The sequence below is a fragment of the Poecile atricapillus genome, chromosome 8 (assembly GCF_030490865.1).
Source record: "Poecile atricapillus isolate bPoeAtr1 chromosome 8, bPoeAtr1.hap1, whole genome shotgun sequence".
NCBI classification, from domain to species: domain Eukaryota; kingdom Metazoa; phylum Chordata; class Aves; order Passeriformes; family Paridae; genus Poecile; species Poecile atricapillus.
Window position 1 is genome coordinate 25767040 of NC_081256.1, and position 15808 is coordinate 25782847.

The window sequence follows — 15808 nt, forward strand, 5'->3', positions numbered from 1 at the left end:
GGAAGCGTAAATGGAAGCGTAAATCTAAGTGTAAATGGAAGTGTAAATGTAAGAGTAAGTGTAAATGTAAGAGTAAATGTAAATCTAAGTGTAAATGGAAGTGTAATTGTAAATGGAAGTGTAAATGGAAGTGTAAATGGAAGTGTAAATGTAAATCTAAGTGTAAGAGTAAAAGTAATTGTAAGAGTAAATGTAAGTGTAAATGTAAATGTAAGAATAAATGTAATTGTAAATGTAAGTGTAAGAGTAAATGTAAATGTGTGTTTGCAGGCCAGGCTGCCACCAGCCCACAATAAGCATCCAGGGAAATTGTACAGTTTATAAAATCGCTCCACTGGCCTTGTTTTGGGTGTTAAAGTCATGGGATCATGGAATTGCAGGTTTGGGTTAGAAGGGACCTTTCCCAGCTCCAAACACTGGAAGGCTTCTCTTCTCCAAAGTCATTTTTCTTGAGCTGTTTGCTCCAAAGGGTTCCTGCCATATTAGACAAATCCTTGAAAAAGCTACTTTTTAACTGTAAAAACCTCCAGTCTTCCATCAAATTTAATCTTGCACCAAAAATGACCTGAATCCTGGTGCACATCATCAATTGCTCTCTGATTAAAAGATGCTCTTTTTGAACAAAATTTGCTCTTAATGAGGCAAAACCACTTGTGATTTAAGCCAAAGGATTTATTTACCTTTCCAAGTTGTAGAAAGCAAAGTGCTGAGTTTTACCAGAGATGCTGAACAAGACATTCCAGCTGCTCTGTCATGAATTTGCTAAGGAACCGTAAAAGAAAGTCAAAACAACTCCTCCAAACATGCAGGTATCGTGTTGTGCATCAGCTGCAAACCCCTCTTGGACGTGAAACGCTTCACTGCACTTGGTACATGTCTTTTCAGAGACCTGCCAAAAGAGAAATGTGTTATTAAATGAATCATCTTCAACTGCTCTGAACTGGTTTAGATTCCTTGAAACCCGAGCATCTCAGTTTACTACAGTGCCTGTGAAAAACATGGTCTTAAATTACAAGGCTTCGGTGGAAAAGCAGTTGTGCAACAAATTGGAGAGTTTCAGTGACAAACTCAAGGATTTCAGTGACAAACTCTGGTGTTTTTGTGAAAAATTCGAGAGTTTCAGTGACAAACTCAAGGGCTTTTGTAAAAAACTCAAGGGTTTCTGTATCAAACTTGAGGATTCCAGTGACAAACTTGAGGATTTCTATGACAAACTCCAGAGTTTCTATGACAAATGCCAGGGTTTTTGTAAAAAACTCGAGGATTCCAGTGACAAACTTGAGGATTTAGTGACAAACTCAAGGGGTTTAGTAAAAAACTCAAGGGTTTCTGTATCAAACTTGAGGATTCCAGTGACAAACTTGAGGGTTCCAGTGACAAACTCGAGGATTCCAGTAACAAATTCCAAGATTTTATTGCCACTTGAGGGAGCTCAAAGCTAATTGACTTTGCAGAGCTACCTGGAGTTTCCTAATTCCAGGGAGACCTTTTCTATCCACAGCTAGAATGGATAACTTTGGAAAGCAAAGCTAGATTGAGCCTGGGGTTGTATTTCTCTTGTCCTGTGTAACATCAGAGTAATTATCAGAGTGTAAGAAATTACAGCCATGTATCCAGAATATTTAACAAGTGAAAAAGACAAGTTTTCCACTTGCTAATTCCCAATATTTGCTTTTCTTCCCCATCACTTCCACCTTCACCTTGGCTGTGACCTTGCTGTGCCTGAGGCTCGTGGCTGTGATGTTCCTGTGGGTTCAGCCACGGAAGTGTTCATGTCCAAGATAAATACAGTGGATTGCTCTAAAATTCAGGCTTTAGCATTTTTATTACAGATGCTGCCTCCCCATAAATCAGAGCACTTAAAGTGCCACATGATCCCAAATGCTGTGTTTAACAGCAGCAGATGGAGGAAAAGCTGTGTACAGGACTTTATAGGGGCCATAAAATCCTTGTGGCCTCCTCTCCTTGCACTGCCTGGATCAATCAGATGCAGGGAGCACTCAGGACAGTAAATATTCCCAGGAAATGAAGATGAGTTTCAGGGCTCAGCTCCTCAGCGTTATTGCTGGCTTTGGGAAGGTGCTTCAACACTGCAATGAAGCAGGAGCTGTATTTCACATGGTAAAACTGACTCCACCATCATTACCCCATTGTCCATCTTCTGAAGGAAAAATCTCATGGTTTCCTCCCAAGGGATGAAGGATCTGTCATACACAGGCACACAAACAGTTTTTAATCACTCCTTGTGCTGAGGAATGGGTGATTACAAACTTCTGTCTCACTCAAATGTTATTGGGAGTTTCTGCAGCATCCCAAGATGAGCGTGATTTCTTCAAATGTGATTTCTTCAAAGTGCTGGGAAGAGGCTGAGGAAGTTTTTCTGCCCCATAAATCTCTCTGAGAGCAAAGATCCTGGCCTGAGGAAGCTCCTGTGGCTGGGAGGGATCCTGTGCCAAAGCAAACAGCTCCTGCCTCTGCTGAGTCACACGAGCACTGAGTGGGGTGGGTTTGTGGCTCCTTGTTCCACACTGTTGAATGTTGGTCTGCATCCTTCCTGAAATTCACAGCTCTTCCCAAGGCTCCTTCTCCAACAGCCAGCTCAGGTAATGGAGTGAAAACACCTCCCAGGAGAGTGTTTTGCACATTAATGATGTGCAGCTTCTCAGCCAAGCCAGGACTTTCAGGAGGATTTTTTGGATGTTCCAGGCCAGGCTGGCCAGGGCCTGGAGCAGGCTGGCCCAGTGGAAGGTGTGGTATGAGATGATTTTAAGGTCCCTTCCCACCCAAACCAGTCTGGGATTCTGGGATTTCAGAGCTTCAGGCTGTGGGGACTAGAATTGAATTCCTAGGTAACACTTGAACCTGGCTCCATGCACAACTTTGTCCCTGTTTTCCTCAGGATACACAAATTCCTGGTGGATCTTAACAGTGCTAAGTTTTAAAAATCCCCAGGTGATTTGGTGGAAATACTGAACAGCTACGGCTGCCTGAGAGCCACTGAAGCAAAGCATTTCCTGGAGAGATCATCTTTGAAAAGATGCATTCTCAGAACATTTAAACTTCATAAAACTCTCCTGTTTCATCCAGCAGGACAGACATGAAGGATTTCATGGCTAACCCTGGAATTTCAGGAGGAAGCTTTGATCCTGAATCAGGTGCTGGAGGTTGGTGCCACCCAGCCTCAGTGCCCTGGGAATGAAGGAAGTTCCCACCCTGGACAAGAGCTGTGCTTCCCTCCTCTGGCTGAAGGCCAAGAGAGCTCATTGTCCCCAGGGCTCCTCATCCTCTGGGAATGGGAGTGATGGAAGCCCAGAAATGGATGGGAGAGGGAACTGCTTCTCCCTGGCTGCATGGCAGGGCTGCAGCATCCCCTTGTACATCCATCCCCTGTAAGCACAGAAATCATCCTGTTCCCAAAGCCAGGGCTGCTCCCAGCACCTGGCACTCCACGGATCCGGCAGCACCTCCTCATTCCAGCCTCCTGCCTTCCCCTCTCAGCTCCGAGTTCTCTCCCTCTGCTCCTTCATTCCAAAGGCAGATCTCCTGTCCCTCCTGCTTTCCCCCTGCCCGAGGCTGAGCATTTTCTGCACATCCAGCAGTTCCTCCTCAGGCATTTCCTCTGCCCTCCAGGGGCTGAACTTTGCTGGAGACTTTCCAAGACCCGGCTAAAGTGGGGTGGATTTATTTCCTTCTCCCTGCTGCAGCCTGGAGAACTTTCCAAGCAAACAGTTTGGTTCAGTGGTCCCGTTGTTCCCTGAACTTTAATTCCTTTGCTGCTACACCTGATCCCTCACTTTCAAGTTAATTCCTCCCCTCTGTGGAATTCCTTCTCACCAGCTCTCCCAGACCTTGGATCTGAGGAAACTCGATTAAATTCTGTCTTTGTAGTTGACGTGGTTATGTTAAATATTCTCATTGGGTTGACATCGTTTAAAATAAAACCAGAAATGAAAAATCACAATTATTTCAATAATCCTGAGTCATCTCCACACACCCAGCTCTGTCTCAGAGTATGGGACTTTGCTTCATAACCCAAGAAAGTGATACCATGGGGAAAAAATTACAAAAAGCTCAAGGACAGGAGAAAAGGGTGGGAAAGGGGGAGAATAATTATTTCCTTATAGGCAAAGAACTGGAAACAAGCTGGAGAAGGGAGGGAAAACCATTTCACAAACTGATAATTCAAATTAGAGGACAAGAAGTTCTACCTAAGTATTTGTTAAAGGGTTGGAGAGGGAGATAAAATGCAATTTTCTTTTTTATTTCTTTCAAAGAGTGAATGAGAAATTATTTTGCACAGAAAAAAAAAATTGTGATCTAATTCTGAAAATATATCATTTCCTTTAGAAGCACCTTGCTCAACACTTGATTTCCCAGTTTCACTCACAGATTACAATTCTTTGCATTTTTATAACCCTGAGCTCCCCACCTTGTGGTTTCTAAGTACAAACAATTTCCTCAATATTATTCATGGCCTGAGAGAAGGAAACGAGTGGGTTCACCTTGTTCCCCATAAATGACAAGTGAATAAATACAAGTCCTACAGGTGAGTGTCTGAAATATTCCCCTCACCTTTCCTGGCACCACAGCCAGCTCATCCCCACTCAGGAAATGTGAAGGGAATTTTCCCTAGGCCAGAGTGTCAAGGAAAGGTCATTCCAGATTGGAAAATTTTGGAAAATTTTGTAATTTCTTAGGGGACCTCCAGGACTCACCTTCTTCCCACGAGGCAGGACAAATCCTCAGAGCTGCTCCTGGGCTCCACATGTTCCTTGAAAAGTAGGAAAAGAACAGAATTCTTTGAAAATAACCTTGTTGGAGCAGAAGGAAATGAGTAAAGCAAGCTCTCAGATTGTTTTAGTGGAAATTGTGCTGTGCTTGAAGAACCTTTCCCTCACAGCTTGGTTTATTTCTGTATTTACCTCTTCCATTTAGGCAAATCCTGAATTCCATCCACCCCTTACTACCAGCACAAGGAATGGATCCCAGAGATATGGGAAGGCCACATGGGATTTTACCTCTCCCTGCTCCCATTGGGAATAACATTCCCAATGATATTAATATTTAAATGACTGTAATTGCACATATAAACCAATTTCTCCTTGGATGGGGAAGGAAATCCCTCCATGCTGACCTGGCCATGGACATCTCCTGTGGAATCTGATTTGGTAACACTCAGAGGAGCTGAAACCCTTTTGAGCCACAACTTCTTTGTCCTTTTAGAACCATCCCAGAATCCCTGAAGCTGGAAAAAACCTCCAGGACCATCAGTCCAGCTGTTAACCCAGCCCTACACCACATCCTCGGGATTTTTAAACACTTCCAGGGATGGGGACTCCACCACTCTCTGCATGGTAACCAGAAGATGAAGTCAGATTATAAGAAATTGAAGAGAAAATAAATAAAGTTTCTTTTTTCTCTATCTGGAAGGCAAATACAGCTGCCTTTTTTTTTTTTTTCTTTTTTTCCTGGAAATTTGAGCTCCACAACCACAAAGCATTCATAGAAAATGCAACTCCAAGTTCAAATATCTGACATCTGACAACAAGTGCCAAGGGCAAGGCTCTGGAAAGCGATAGGGAATGGAAAATGGGGAGAGAAAACTGAACTCAGGAAAGGGAACAGATAAAAATCCTGCTTTAGAGAGCCATGCCAAGTAAGAACATCCCATCCTGCAGCTGGAGTGTTTGCTTCCTTGTTCAAGTTTGCTGGCAAACTATGAACTCACACTTCTTATGTTCCACTCCAACAAGAAGTGCTTTGGGGCAGGTCTTGGCTCCAGGATCTCCAGCTGAATTCCCTGGATCCAATTTCCACCCAGCCTGTGGGGGAACGGACTCCTCATTCCCTTGGGAATGCACCCCTCGGGCTCTGTCCGAGCCCTGGTAACCACTGGGGTGTTTTGCTTGGCTTCTCTGAGTTTACATCCCCACCAAAAGAGGGGAAACAACTGATGAGGGCTTTTCTAACTGCTTAAAATCTGATTCTTGCAGGGAATTGGAGCCAGCAGATGTGCTGGAGATAAGGGGTGGGACGAGGCACATCTGAGCCCTGCTCTGGTGGTGCTGGGCAGGAGGGATGGCACCACCACCAAAACCCAGATCGCAGCTCTCATAGTCAGGGCTCCCAAATCTGCATCCTCAGCAGTCCAGACCCTTCTTTTCCAAAGTCACTTCACCAAAGTCACGCTGCAAATTGGTCATAATTCATCAGCTTTGTATCATTTTTTTTTGTCTAGAATTTGTTTAGCATTCCTGCCTCCAGCCCGAGCTGTCCCAACATCATTTCAGCTTCTAGTCCACACATTCCCAGCCCATTTTCCTGCACTTTCTGCTCACCAAGCAAGAAGGAGCTTTTTATAAGCTTCTTACACTGACACCTGAAAGAGCAGTGCTGCTGTCAGCACATTCCCAGCCTTTCTTCCCTGGGAATATTTCCCAGAGCCAGCCTCACACCCTGTGTGCTCCCCTGGAAAAGTGATTTCCCTACAAGGCTGAAGGGCTGGGATTTTCAGGGAGTTCCACCCAGCAGAAAATGCCTGATAGTGGCTGTGGATGGTGTCCAGCAGCTCCTCGTGGCCAAGCAACCTTCCCTAAACACCAAGTCCTTCCAGGAAATGGGAAAGAAACACATCCCATGGGACTGGGAAGAGGGCCTGGATGAATCACTGCTCCCCACACACATCTCCAAGGAAATGAGGGAAAATAAATGGGTTCCAAACAGCACAACTGACACCCTGGGGGCCTCGATTGGGGGTTATCCTACAGCCACAGCATCCCAATCCCCATGGATGCAGCACCTGGCTCAATCCCAGTTTGGGGCTGGAAGAAAAGCACCAACACACAGCTCTGCTGACACAGCAGCCTGTGGTGGATCTGTCAGAAAACCTTTGTGCTGTTGCAATGCTTTTCTCATTGCTTTGTGCACTCTGCAAACAGATTTGGCAAGCAGGCATTGTTACCCTGGGATCCTCCTCCAGGATTTATTGGGGATGTTTAATACCTGCCACAGCCATCCTGCTTTTCTCTGAGCTGGCACCAAATCCTGGCCCTGAAGTGACAATTTCTTGTTGCTTCTGTTGGCTCAGGATAAGCCACAAAGCCAAGAATGGTTATGAAAGTGCCACTCCCAAAGTGTCCCACTCCCAAAGTGTCCCACTCCCCTCCCAAAGTGTCCCACTCCCCTCCCAAAGGGTCCCACTCCCAGGGCTTGGAGATGCTCCTGCTGCTTGTTCCCATCACCTCTCAGCTAAGGGATAAGCAAGAAGAAACAGGGATAAGATGTCAAATTCCTGTTCTGATCGACAGCTGGGAAGGTGCTTTAGCCCCCAGACACTGCTGGCTCCATAACCAGGTTATCTTTGGGTTGGAATCATGGAATGCTTTGGGATAGAAGGACTTTAAAGCTCATCCAGCCCCACCCCTGCCATGGGCAGGGACACCTTCCACTATGCCAGGCTGATCCAAGCTGGCCTTGGGCACTGCCAGGGATCCAAGAACATCCAGAGCTGCTCTGGGAATTCCATCCCAGCCCCTCCCCACCCTCAGAGGGAGGGATTCCTTCCCAAGATCCCATCTAAGTTTCTCCCCCTTTAGTTTAAAGGCATTTCCCCTTGTCCTGGCACTCCAAGGTCCCTCTCCAGCTCTTTCAGGCTCCCTTTAGGTCTTGGAAGGCCCCATTTAAATCTCCCCAGAACTTTCTCTTCTCCAGGCTGGACAACCCTCAGCCAACAGTCTGAGAAAAGTCTCCTGCAGCCAACTGCAGAAAAATGCAAAAATATCCAACAACTTCTTCAATTCTGCATTTTTAGTTAATGAAACAGATTGATCAGGGAAACCCAAATTGCTTTATCAGCAAGACTGACCTGAACCAGACTCTCCTAAACTCCTGTCCCTTCCTTGCTTTGCAAAGGAAACACAGCAAATGGAAAGATGGAAACACAGCAAAAATGAAAGAAGGAAGAATTAATTTGGTTTGATTTTTGGTACTGATCTTGTACCCCCTCACATTTATTTTAACACACAAGCTATTTCTGTTACCTTCTCCAGCTCACTGAAACCCGCTCTGATTGCAGCGATGGCACCTCCTGAGCCAGGCTCCTCTTGCTTCGTGTCAGAATTATTTTCTGTTCCATTCATGATGAGCAATCAGATCATTCCTGCCAAAAAACCTGGGTGAGCTCAGCACAGGTGCTGTGACTCTTCCCCTGGGACTGCCAGGCATTTCCTCTCCCAACCACATGAAATATTAATGTCACTCCCCTCCCTTCCAAGGAGGTATAAATTGCCAAAAAAAGACAATTTATACCTACACCAGATTTACTCTGCTGCCTCTCAAACCTTGCAATCACTACAAATATGGACAGTTGATCATTAGATTTAAGAAGCCTGGGAAAAATAATTCATTAAAAATAAATCTCTGACCTTTAGAGGTTTAAAATCAGTGTTAACTCCCCCAGCAGCACCTTCTGAATGCACCAGGAAGGTGGATCTGGGGCCTTGGATGAGGTCCCCTTGTGCCCTTCTGACGCTGCCACTGGAATAGAAGAGTTTTCCATGTTGTTAACAATTCCCTTAGGGAACAGGCTCGTGCATCCAGAGGCTGCAGCATGGCCAGAGGATTTGCCAGGGGAAGGAAAAGGGCTCTGTGGTGATGGGAGCATTTCCCATGATTGTGCTTTAAATACCCTCAGCACTCACTCCCCTCCCATTGTTCTCCTCTGGAATCGAGGGCAGCCAGGATTAGGGGAAAAAAAGGAAACCAAAATGTCAATACAGGCTGGAGCTTTCTGCAGAGAAACTCTGCAACAGCTTACACAGAAAAAAAAAGGGAAAGTTCTCCCTTTTTCCTGCATGTAAGAATTTCCCCTAAACTTTCTGTATTTGTTTGGACAATTAAATACTCAATTAGAAATCCTTTCAGAGGGAAAGGTGGATGGTATCAGGGATTCAGCCACAGCATCACTTCAATCATGGGTTACATCTCTCTCACTATGTACACATAACTATTTATAATTTATATGGATGTGGCACTGTGTTGTTTGGGAACACATGGCCAATCTAAAGAGATCTATACTTAATAAAAAATTATAGCACCAGGCTTTTAGCTGGCAGCAAATTCTTTGATCTGGGATAATTTAATTCATTTCATCCATACAAATAGTTCAGCACATTCTATAGCACCAATACCAGGAAGAATAAAATCCCACAGCTCTGAAGGCATTTTTTTCTTTGGAAAAAAAAAAAATAAAAAATTAACAAACCCATCCTGGCCATGGTTTTATATTCTAAGCCAAACCCAAATGTTATAATCCAAATCCCTCCCTGGGAGGGTGGGGAGGAGCTGGGATGGAATTCCCAGAGAAGCTGTGGCTGTCCCTGGATCCCTGGAAGTGTGCCAGGCCAGGCTGGAGCAGCCTGGGATAGTTTAATGAGAGATTTAAAGTCCCTTCCAACCCATCCAGTCTGGAACTCCATGATTCTGTGAACATTTGGAGGTACCCAAGGCTTGGTTTTCCAAGCCAGAAGCATCATTTAGACATTAAATAGACATTTAGACATGAAACTTCCCCAACTTTCATTTGCTGTTTCTCCTGAAAACTCTCAATCTACAGGAAAACCACTGAACATTAGTGCCCATTCCAGCATTTCTGATCCATTTCCCAGTGGAACACAGGAATGGTGAGCACAGCCATGGTCACTCCCTCTCTGGGATGGGGTTGTTGATGTGTTTGATCACACAACCTCCCTCCCCTTCCCCAGGGGTGGAAGAGCTTTCTCCTTGTAGTCCCTCCAAGTGGAATTCAAGCTGCTGGGAATGACTGTGCCCCTCTCCTGCTCCTCACAAACTGTTCCTTGAGCTCAGAATGTTTGGAAGTCCTTTGGGCAGTTGATGACTGGATCAAAGCCACGCTGAGCTCACAGCTCTCGCCTGTCCCTTGGAGTTTTTACAGGATAAACACTGGTTAGGCACTGCAATACTCATGAAAAGCACCACACTGAACTTTGTAAAAACTCTAATTTCACCAGATTTTTTCATCTAAATGTTCAGCTGGACTCCCCCATCCTCCTGCTGGTTAAGACTGGAGAAATAAACAGAGTGGTGCTGATACATTTCATGAGGAAACAAGGCCATGTTTGTCAAAACACCGTGACTAATCCAGGGGAAAAAGATCGTTTTCTCACAAGTTCTGGGAACACACAGTGATGCAGAAAAGAACAAAGGAGGAGTTATTGCTAATCACAACCAAGCAAAACAAGATTATTGTGAGATAATTCACTGATCAGTGAGAGGTGAGAGAAACCAAACCGTTCATCAGTATGGAAATGAGATTTTCTATACATTAACTACTTAAAGAACTGGACATAGCTACTCTGATGTTTTAATTCCATGTCCATCTAATACTCAGGTTAAAATGTAATCCTAGTTGATTTTGAAGTCCCCGAAGTGGTGCCTACAATAATCAAATATGAACTTTGCAATACAAACAAACCACAGTGTGGATTTTGATTTGTTCTTTGAAATAACTGTAGGGGTTCCTGAAGAGTAAGCTGTCCTTTCCTGCTGTCAGGGTGCTGAATCTGCTTCAATCACCTGGTTACTGGGAATCCTGCAGAAGAGTAAAACTAAAAACCTGCAAATTGTCACCACACATTTTATAGGGTGGGCTGAAAATTGAGTGATAGAATCCCAGAATCATTAAGGCTAGAAAAGATCCCCACACCATCAAGTTCAATGAATAATTCCATGAGTAATTAATGTATCTACTGACATAATACAGGCTATAAGTGTGTAACTTGGAGCAAAGCTTTAAAAAACCTGAGTACAAAATTCATATGTGAAGAAAAAAATGCCACATTTAAATTAATTAATCTCTGCAACACAAATTCTTAGAACAGAATTAACAATAAATTCCACTTGTTTTCCACTCCAAATAACATCCCCATTACTCAAGGAAGGTCTCAATGAGGAATGTTTTTGTGTTTTTGTCTAAGAGATGAAATAATGATGAAAATGATGAAATAAAGAATGTCAGGATCACCTTTGAGGTGTGCCCAGAGCAGTGTCAGTGCAGGGCTGTCCCCACAGGGGTTTCTGTCCCTTTTGGCTTTTGATAAAAGGAACCCCAGAGCTCAGCATCCCAGCTCCTGGAAAAGAGCACTGCAAAGGGACAGAGAGGGGACCCAGTGAGCAGGACATGCAAAATTGCTTCCTCTCTGAGGGCCCACTCTCACCTTGCAGAGAGGTGAGACAACACTGAGGAATTTCGGTGAGAATCCCTCTCCTGTCCTCACCTTATTTCAAACATCCCTGAGCCATCACCCCCTTGTTGTGCAAATATTTAATGCCTTCTCCAAACATTGTGCAACCAAAACACCTCCCAAGGTGCTGTGCTGTTGCAACCCTCGTTTCACAGGGACATGCACTGAATCTTGACAGAATCAGTGTCAAAAAGTCAGCATTACAAGGGGATTTTTATTGCTATCAGGTAAGTAAATGTTAGCCTCAAACAAATTAAAGATTTATGGGGTGAGGGGTTGTGCCTCCACATCCATGATCTGCCAGGAATTCCATTTGAACCGTGCTTTAGAGGCTTCATTTCAGATTCCCATCTTTTAGGGATCTGCCCAAACATCTCTGGAGAGACAGAACAGCTGCAAGAGCTGCCCAACAACCAAACATCCCAGCTGAGCTCCCCTGTGACAGCCATCAAGCACTCCAAAAAGCAAATATTCCCCTCAGCAGCTCAGCTCCAAAGGGCTGCTTTAATTACTGTTTGTTTTTAAACAGGCCTGAGCATGATCCCACATGCATTTGTTACAGTTTCCCGAGGCAGCAGGGTGATTTCAGGTTATTAACAGGGATTATTTACTGCCCCTGTTTATTCCTGGCTCTGGGTGATGGGATCTCACTGGGCATGGAAGGGATTTGTTTGTATGGAGAGGTTTCTCTGTTCCATAGCAGCTCCAGAATGAAATGATCCAAAAGAGGTTTGCCAAATGCTCTGTGTCTCTCCAATGTCAGAATCGCAGTGATCATCTGCAATGATTGACTCCCTGTTTATAATCCACGTCCTTTCACTTTCCTGGGATTAGGTCATGGCAGATTTATTCCCATTTCCTTGCAAAACAGCATTTGGGGAAGTGCAATAAAAGAGGATCCTGTAAATGCTCACGTGCTTGGGAGTTTCTGTGCTTCTCTGTTTCACTGGGTTCACAAGGGGACTTTTCTGTGTGGGAATGTCCAACACTGCAAAATTATTGATTCAATATAAACCAATACATCAGTAAAAACACCAAATCAAATGAAATGGGGCATTGAAGGTGACTTTACACCATCAACCTTCAGGCTGGAGGAGCCTCCAAGCAACAGGAGCAGAAGTGCTCATGGATAATTCACTGGAAAAGCAGGAACAGCAGCTAAGAGAGCTCTGAAACCTCCTGATGCCATTTCAATTGTATGGGATCTTGGCACACATTTCAAACCCAGCATAAGAATGCACAAAATAATAAAATAAAAAAATAAATCCTATCCCTGATTTTAAAATAATCAGAAGCCTTCAAACCCAAATTTTCCTGGAAAAAATGAGCCACACTAAAGCAATACCCATATTTTATTCCTGTAGGTAAGGTCAGCCCAGAAATGTATTAAAAGGTGACCAGTTCTTGATTTACCCAGCAAAATATCTGGAGGCTAATTGAAAATAAATTCTTGGGATTAATTATTGAGAATAAATCCCACATCAGATAAAATCAAATATCAGAACTTGTTCTTAACTACAGCAAGATGGTGAAGTTGAAACTGGGAAAGTTGCACAACCAAATAAAGTGAATTTTGTCCAAATTCACTGTATTAAATTACAGTCAGCTGGTAATGATTGTGAGCCAGTGAGGTCTGGGGTGTACAGGGATATAGCAAAAGCCTCCAAATACAAAACAAATTCAGAAAAATTGGCCTCTAAACAAGCACTTGATGTATGAAAAAGGACAATGCAAACCTCAGAATGCTTTTTAGAGGCACTGCCCGAACCAAGCCTCGTTTCCAGTTCCAAAGGGTCCAAGTCAGCTGTGACAAAAGTGTGATGCAAACCACCTTGGGAAGCTTCCCAGAATGTCCTGGTTCCTAAAGGAGAACAGAGAATGGGAGAAGGAGAGAGGCTGTGGGAGATGGAACTGACACCAGCACCATCCTCTCTGGGGCTGGAGCAAATTGTGTGGGATGAGAGGGAAAAATACTGTAAAGGACAAAACCTCCCTGCACCGCATTCTAATTAACCAGAATATACAGAATCATGGAATTATGGAATGGTTTGGGTTGGAAAGGACCTTAAATCCCACCCCATCCCACCCCTGCCATGGCAGGGACACCTCCCACTGTCCCAGGTAGATCCAAGCCCCAGTGTCCAGCCTGGCCTTGGGCACTGCCAGGGATCCAGGGGCAGCCACAGCTGCTCTGGGCACCTGTGCCAGGCACTGCCCACCCTCCCAGCCAGGAATTCCATCCCAATATCCCATCTCTCCCTGTCCTCTGACACTGGGAAGCAATTCCCTGTGTCCTGTCCCTCCATCTCTTGTCAATAGTCCCCCTCCATCCTTCTTGCAGCCCCTTCAGATGACGCCACAGTGAGGTCACCCCAAAGCTTCTCCAAGCTGAGCAATCCCAATTCTCCAGCCTTTCCTCCCAGCAGAGCTGCTCCGTCCCTCTGATCATCCTGGTGCTCCCCTCACTCCAGCAGTGACACATCTCTTCAGGCCAGGTAATTCACTGCAGCTCCTTTGGTTCAGCTCTGACACTGCAGAGGATGCACTTCCAGCTTTTGAGGGTCCAAAACCCTCGGAGCTTAAAACAAATACATTTCCTAAATGTTGTGGAAGCACAATACCTCGTGTTTGTACACATTTACAAACATCCCCCAGCCTTGACCTGGACCTGTTCAGCATCTGAACTTTTGTTTTTCCCCAAGTCAAATTGTTTTGTAAATTCAGATCAACAGCACATGATCTCTGCAGAAGTGTAGGAAGCAGCCCTGGGATTGTCTCTGCTTTGTCACGGGGGTTCAGTGCCCTTGTCACACCGACTCTCGCTTACTCACAGCCTCCTGCTTGCTCTCGGGAGGAAGGAAACTGCCCTGTCACTGGGACAGCAGGAAAAGGAGGAGAACGCGAGGGAAAAGGAAGTGCATCCAAAGTCAGGGATGGGGGCAGCGTCTCAGGGCTGGGCTCTGAGCCTGGCAGGCTTTTTGTGACAATTTAGAGGCTTTCACCTCTTTTTAAGAAACAGCCCCACAGTCAAAGACACGGAAGCTGTGAGTGTGCAAGCCCTGCGCAGGGTGGGTTTCACTCCTTCCCTGAGCAGTGCGAGCAGGAGAAGCCGCTCCCACCCTGCCCGACATCCTGAACACAAATCTCAGCTCCCATCCCTGCTCCACCTCGCCTCGCCACGGATCTGCGCTTCCTGCGCTCCCACGGCATCCTCGGCGCTCATCCCACGCCCAGGGTGTTGCTGGAAGGGCAGGAAGGGGACAGCAGGACACAGCTGGCACTGCCCAAACCCCGCCAGTGCCAGCCGAGGGCAATCAGCCTGCGGATTTCAGTCTGAAAGGGACATCAGCGCTGTCACCGCTGCGAGGATAAACCAGAAAAGTTTGATTTCTTCCAGAAAAATATTGGAGACAAACGTGGCACGCGTCCCGACAAGATAAAAATCATCCTCCAGCTAACCTGGACACCAGGCGGGGACACCTTCCACGAGTCCAGCTTGCTCCAAGCCCCCTCCAGCCTGGCCTGTGGGAAACGTGAATGTAAAGATACAAACTGTTAATTACAGAATCTATTTCAGGAGGGAAAATCATAATGAACAAATTCAGGAAAATTAGCTGGGTGGTATTAAAAAAACTGTAATAAAGAATGATAGACCTCTACTGCAATAATTCTTTCCCTCACTTAGGAAAGCCTCAGAAATACTGAACTTCCAGTTCTGTGAAAAAGCATTCCAGTAATAAAGAGAGACTTAAAGCCCCACAGGAGACAGTTTGAGGCCTTAACCAGAGATTTGGTTTAGTTTTGATTTATTTCTCTGAGGCCCAGCCCAGAAACCTGCCCCAATACTCATGCAGAGCACAAAAACAGATTCCCAGCTGCACATACAAACCCCTGTCTGCTCGGATGGTAATACAGCAGGTCATTAAAAATCAGCTTTTTTTAACACAGGAAGTGCTGCAGCACTGCATTTTACCACATTCAGTATCTCCAAAAGAGATGCTTCCAGGAGGAGCAAGGCAACAAGCCCACTTGTGTCCCAAAATTCATTGTAAGGGAATCTGGCTGCTTTCTCTGTCAATTTTCTTAACATTACCAAGACATGACTGTACTGGTTCCAAAAACTTCACTAAGTGAGATTTATTCCAGAGATGAATGCTTCTTGTGCATTATATTTGGAGTATTTCACCTGCGTCCCAGGCAAAGTGTGTCACGGTCTGAGCGAGGCTCTGGAGTTTTGGGAGGTGTTGAGTTGTGGTAACGCTGAGAAGGAGCAAACTGCGTTTTTCCAGCCATTACCTGCGTTTGCTCTGATCAGTGTCAGGATTACACATCTGGCTCGAGCTGCAGGATCCCTTCACACAAATCCTGTGACCCTCAATGTCCCTGGCTCCCCTCAGAACCCCCAGACCTGCTCGAGTTCCAGCATCTTTCAAGTCCCCGTGGCTCCCAGCCCTCCTCGAGTACCCCCAGAACCCCTCATCTCCACTCGGAACCCCTGGTCCCCCTTGAGTCCCCCTGGCTTCCCTTAGGACCCTGGCACCCCTCAA

The 15808-nt window shown here is 45.4% G+C and overlaps 2 long non-coding RNA genes across 2 annotated transcripts; one reads left to right on the forward strand and one right to left on the reverse strand.

The window, feature by feature from the left end:
* The first annotated feature begins 1040 nt into the window (after window positions 1-1040).
* Window positions 1041-7170, forward strand: LOC131581706 (uncharacterized). Its single transcript, XR_009278128.1, has 3 exons — window positions 1041-1158; window positions 1284-4546; window positions 4936-7170. It is a non-coding gene; the product is annotated as an uncharacterized LOC131581706 (long non-coding RNA).
* On the reverse strand, window positions 4555-15789 carry LOC131581707 (uncharacterized). Its single transcript, XR_009278129.1, has 6 exons — window positions 14721-15789; window positions 12998-13122; window positions 12176-12249; window positions 11042-11160; window positions 8040-8535; window positions 4555-4771 (listed from the first exon to the last, which is right to left on the reverse strand). It is a non-coding gene; the product is annotated as an uncharacterized LOC131581707 (long non-coding RNA).
* Between the last annotated feature and the right edge of the window lie 19 nt (window positions 15790-15808).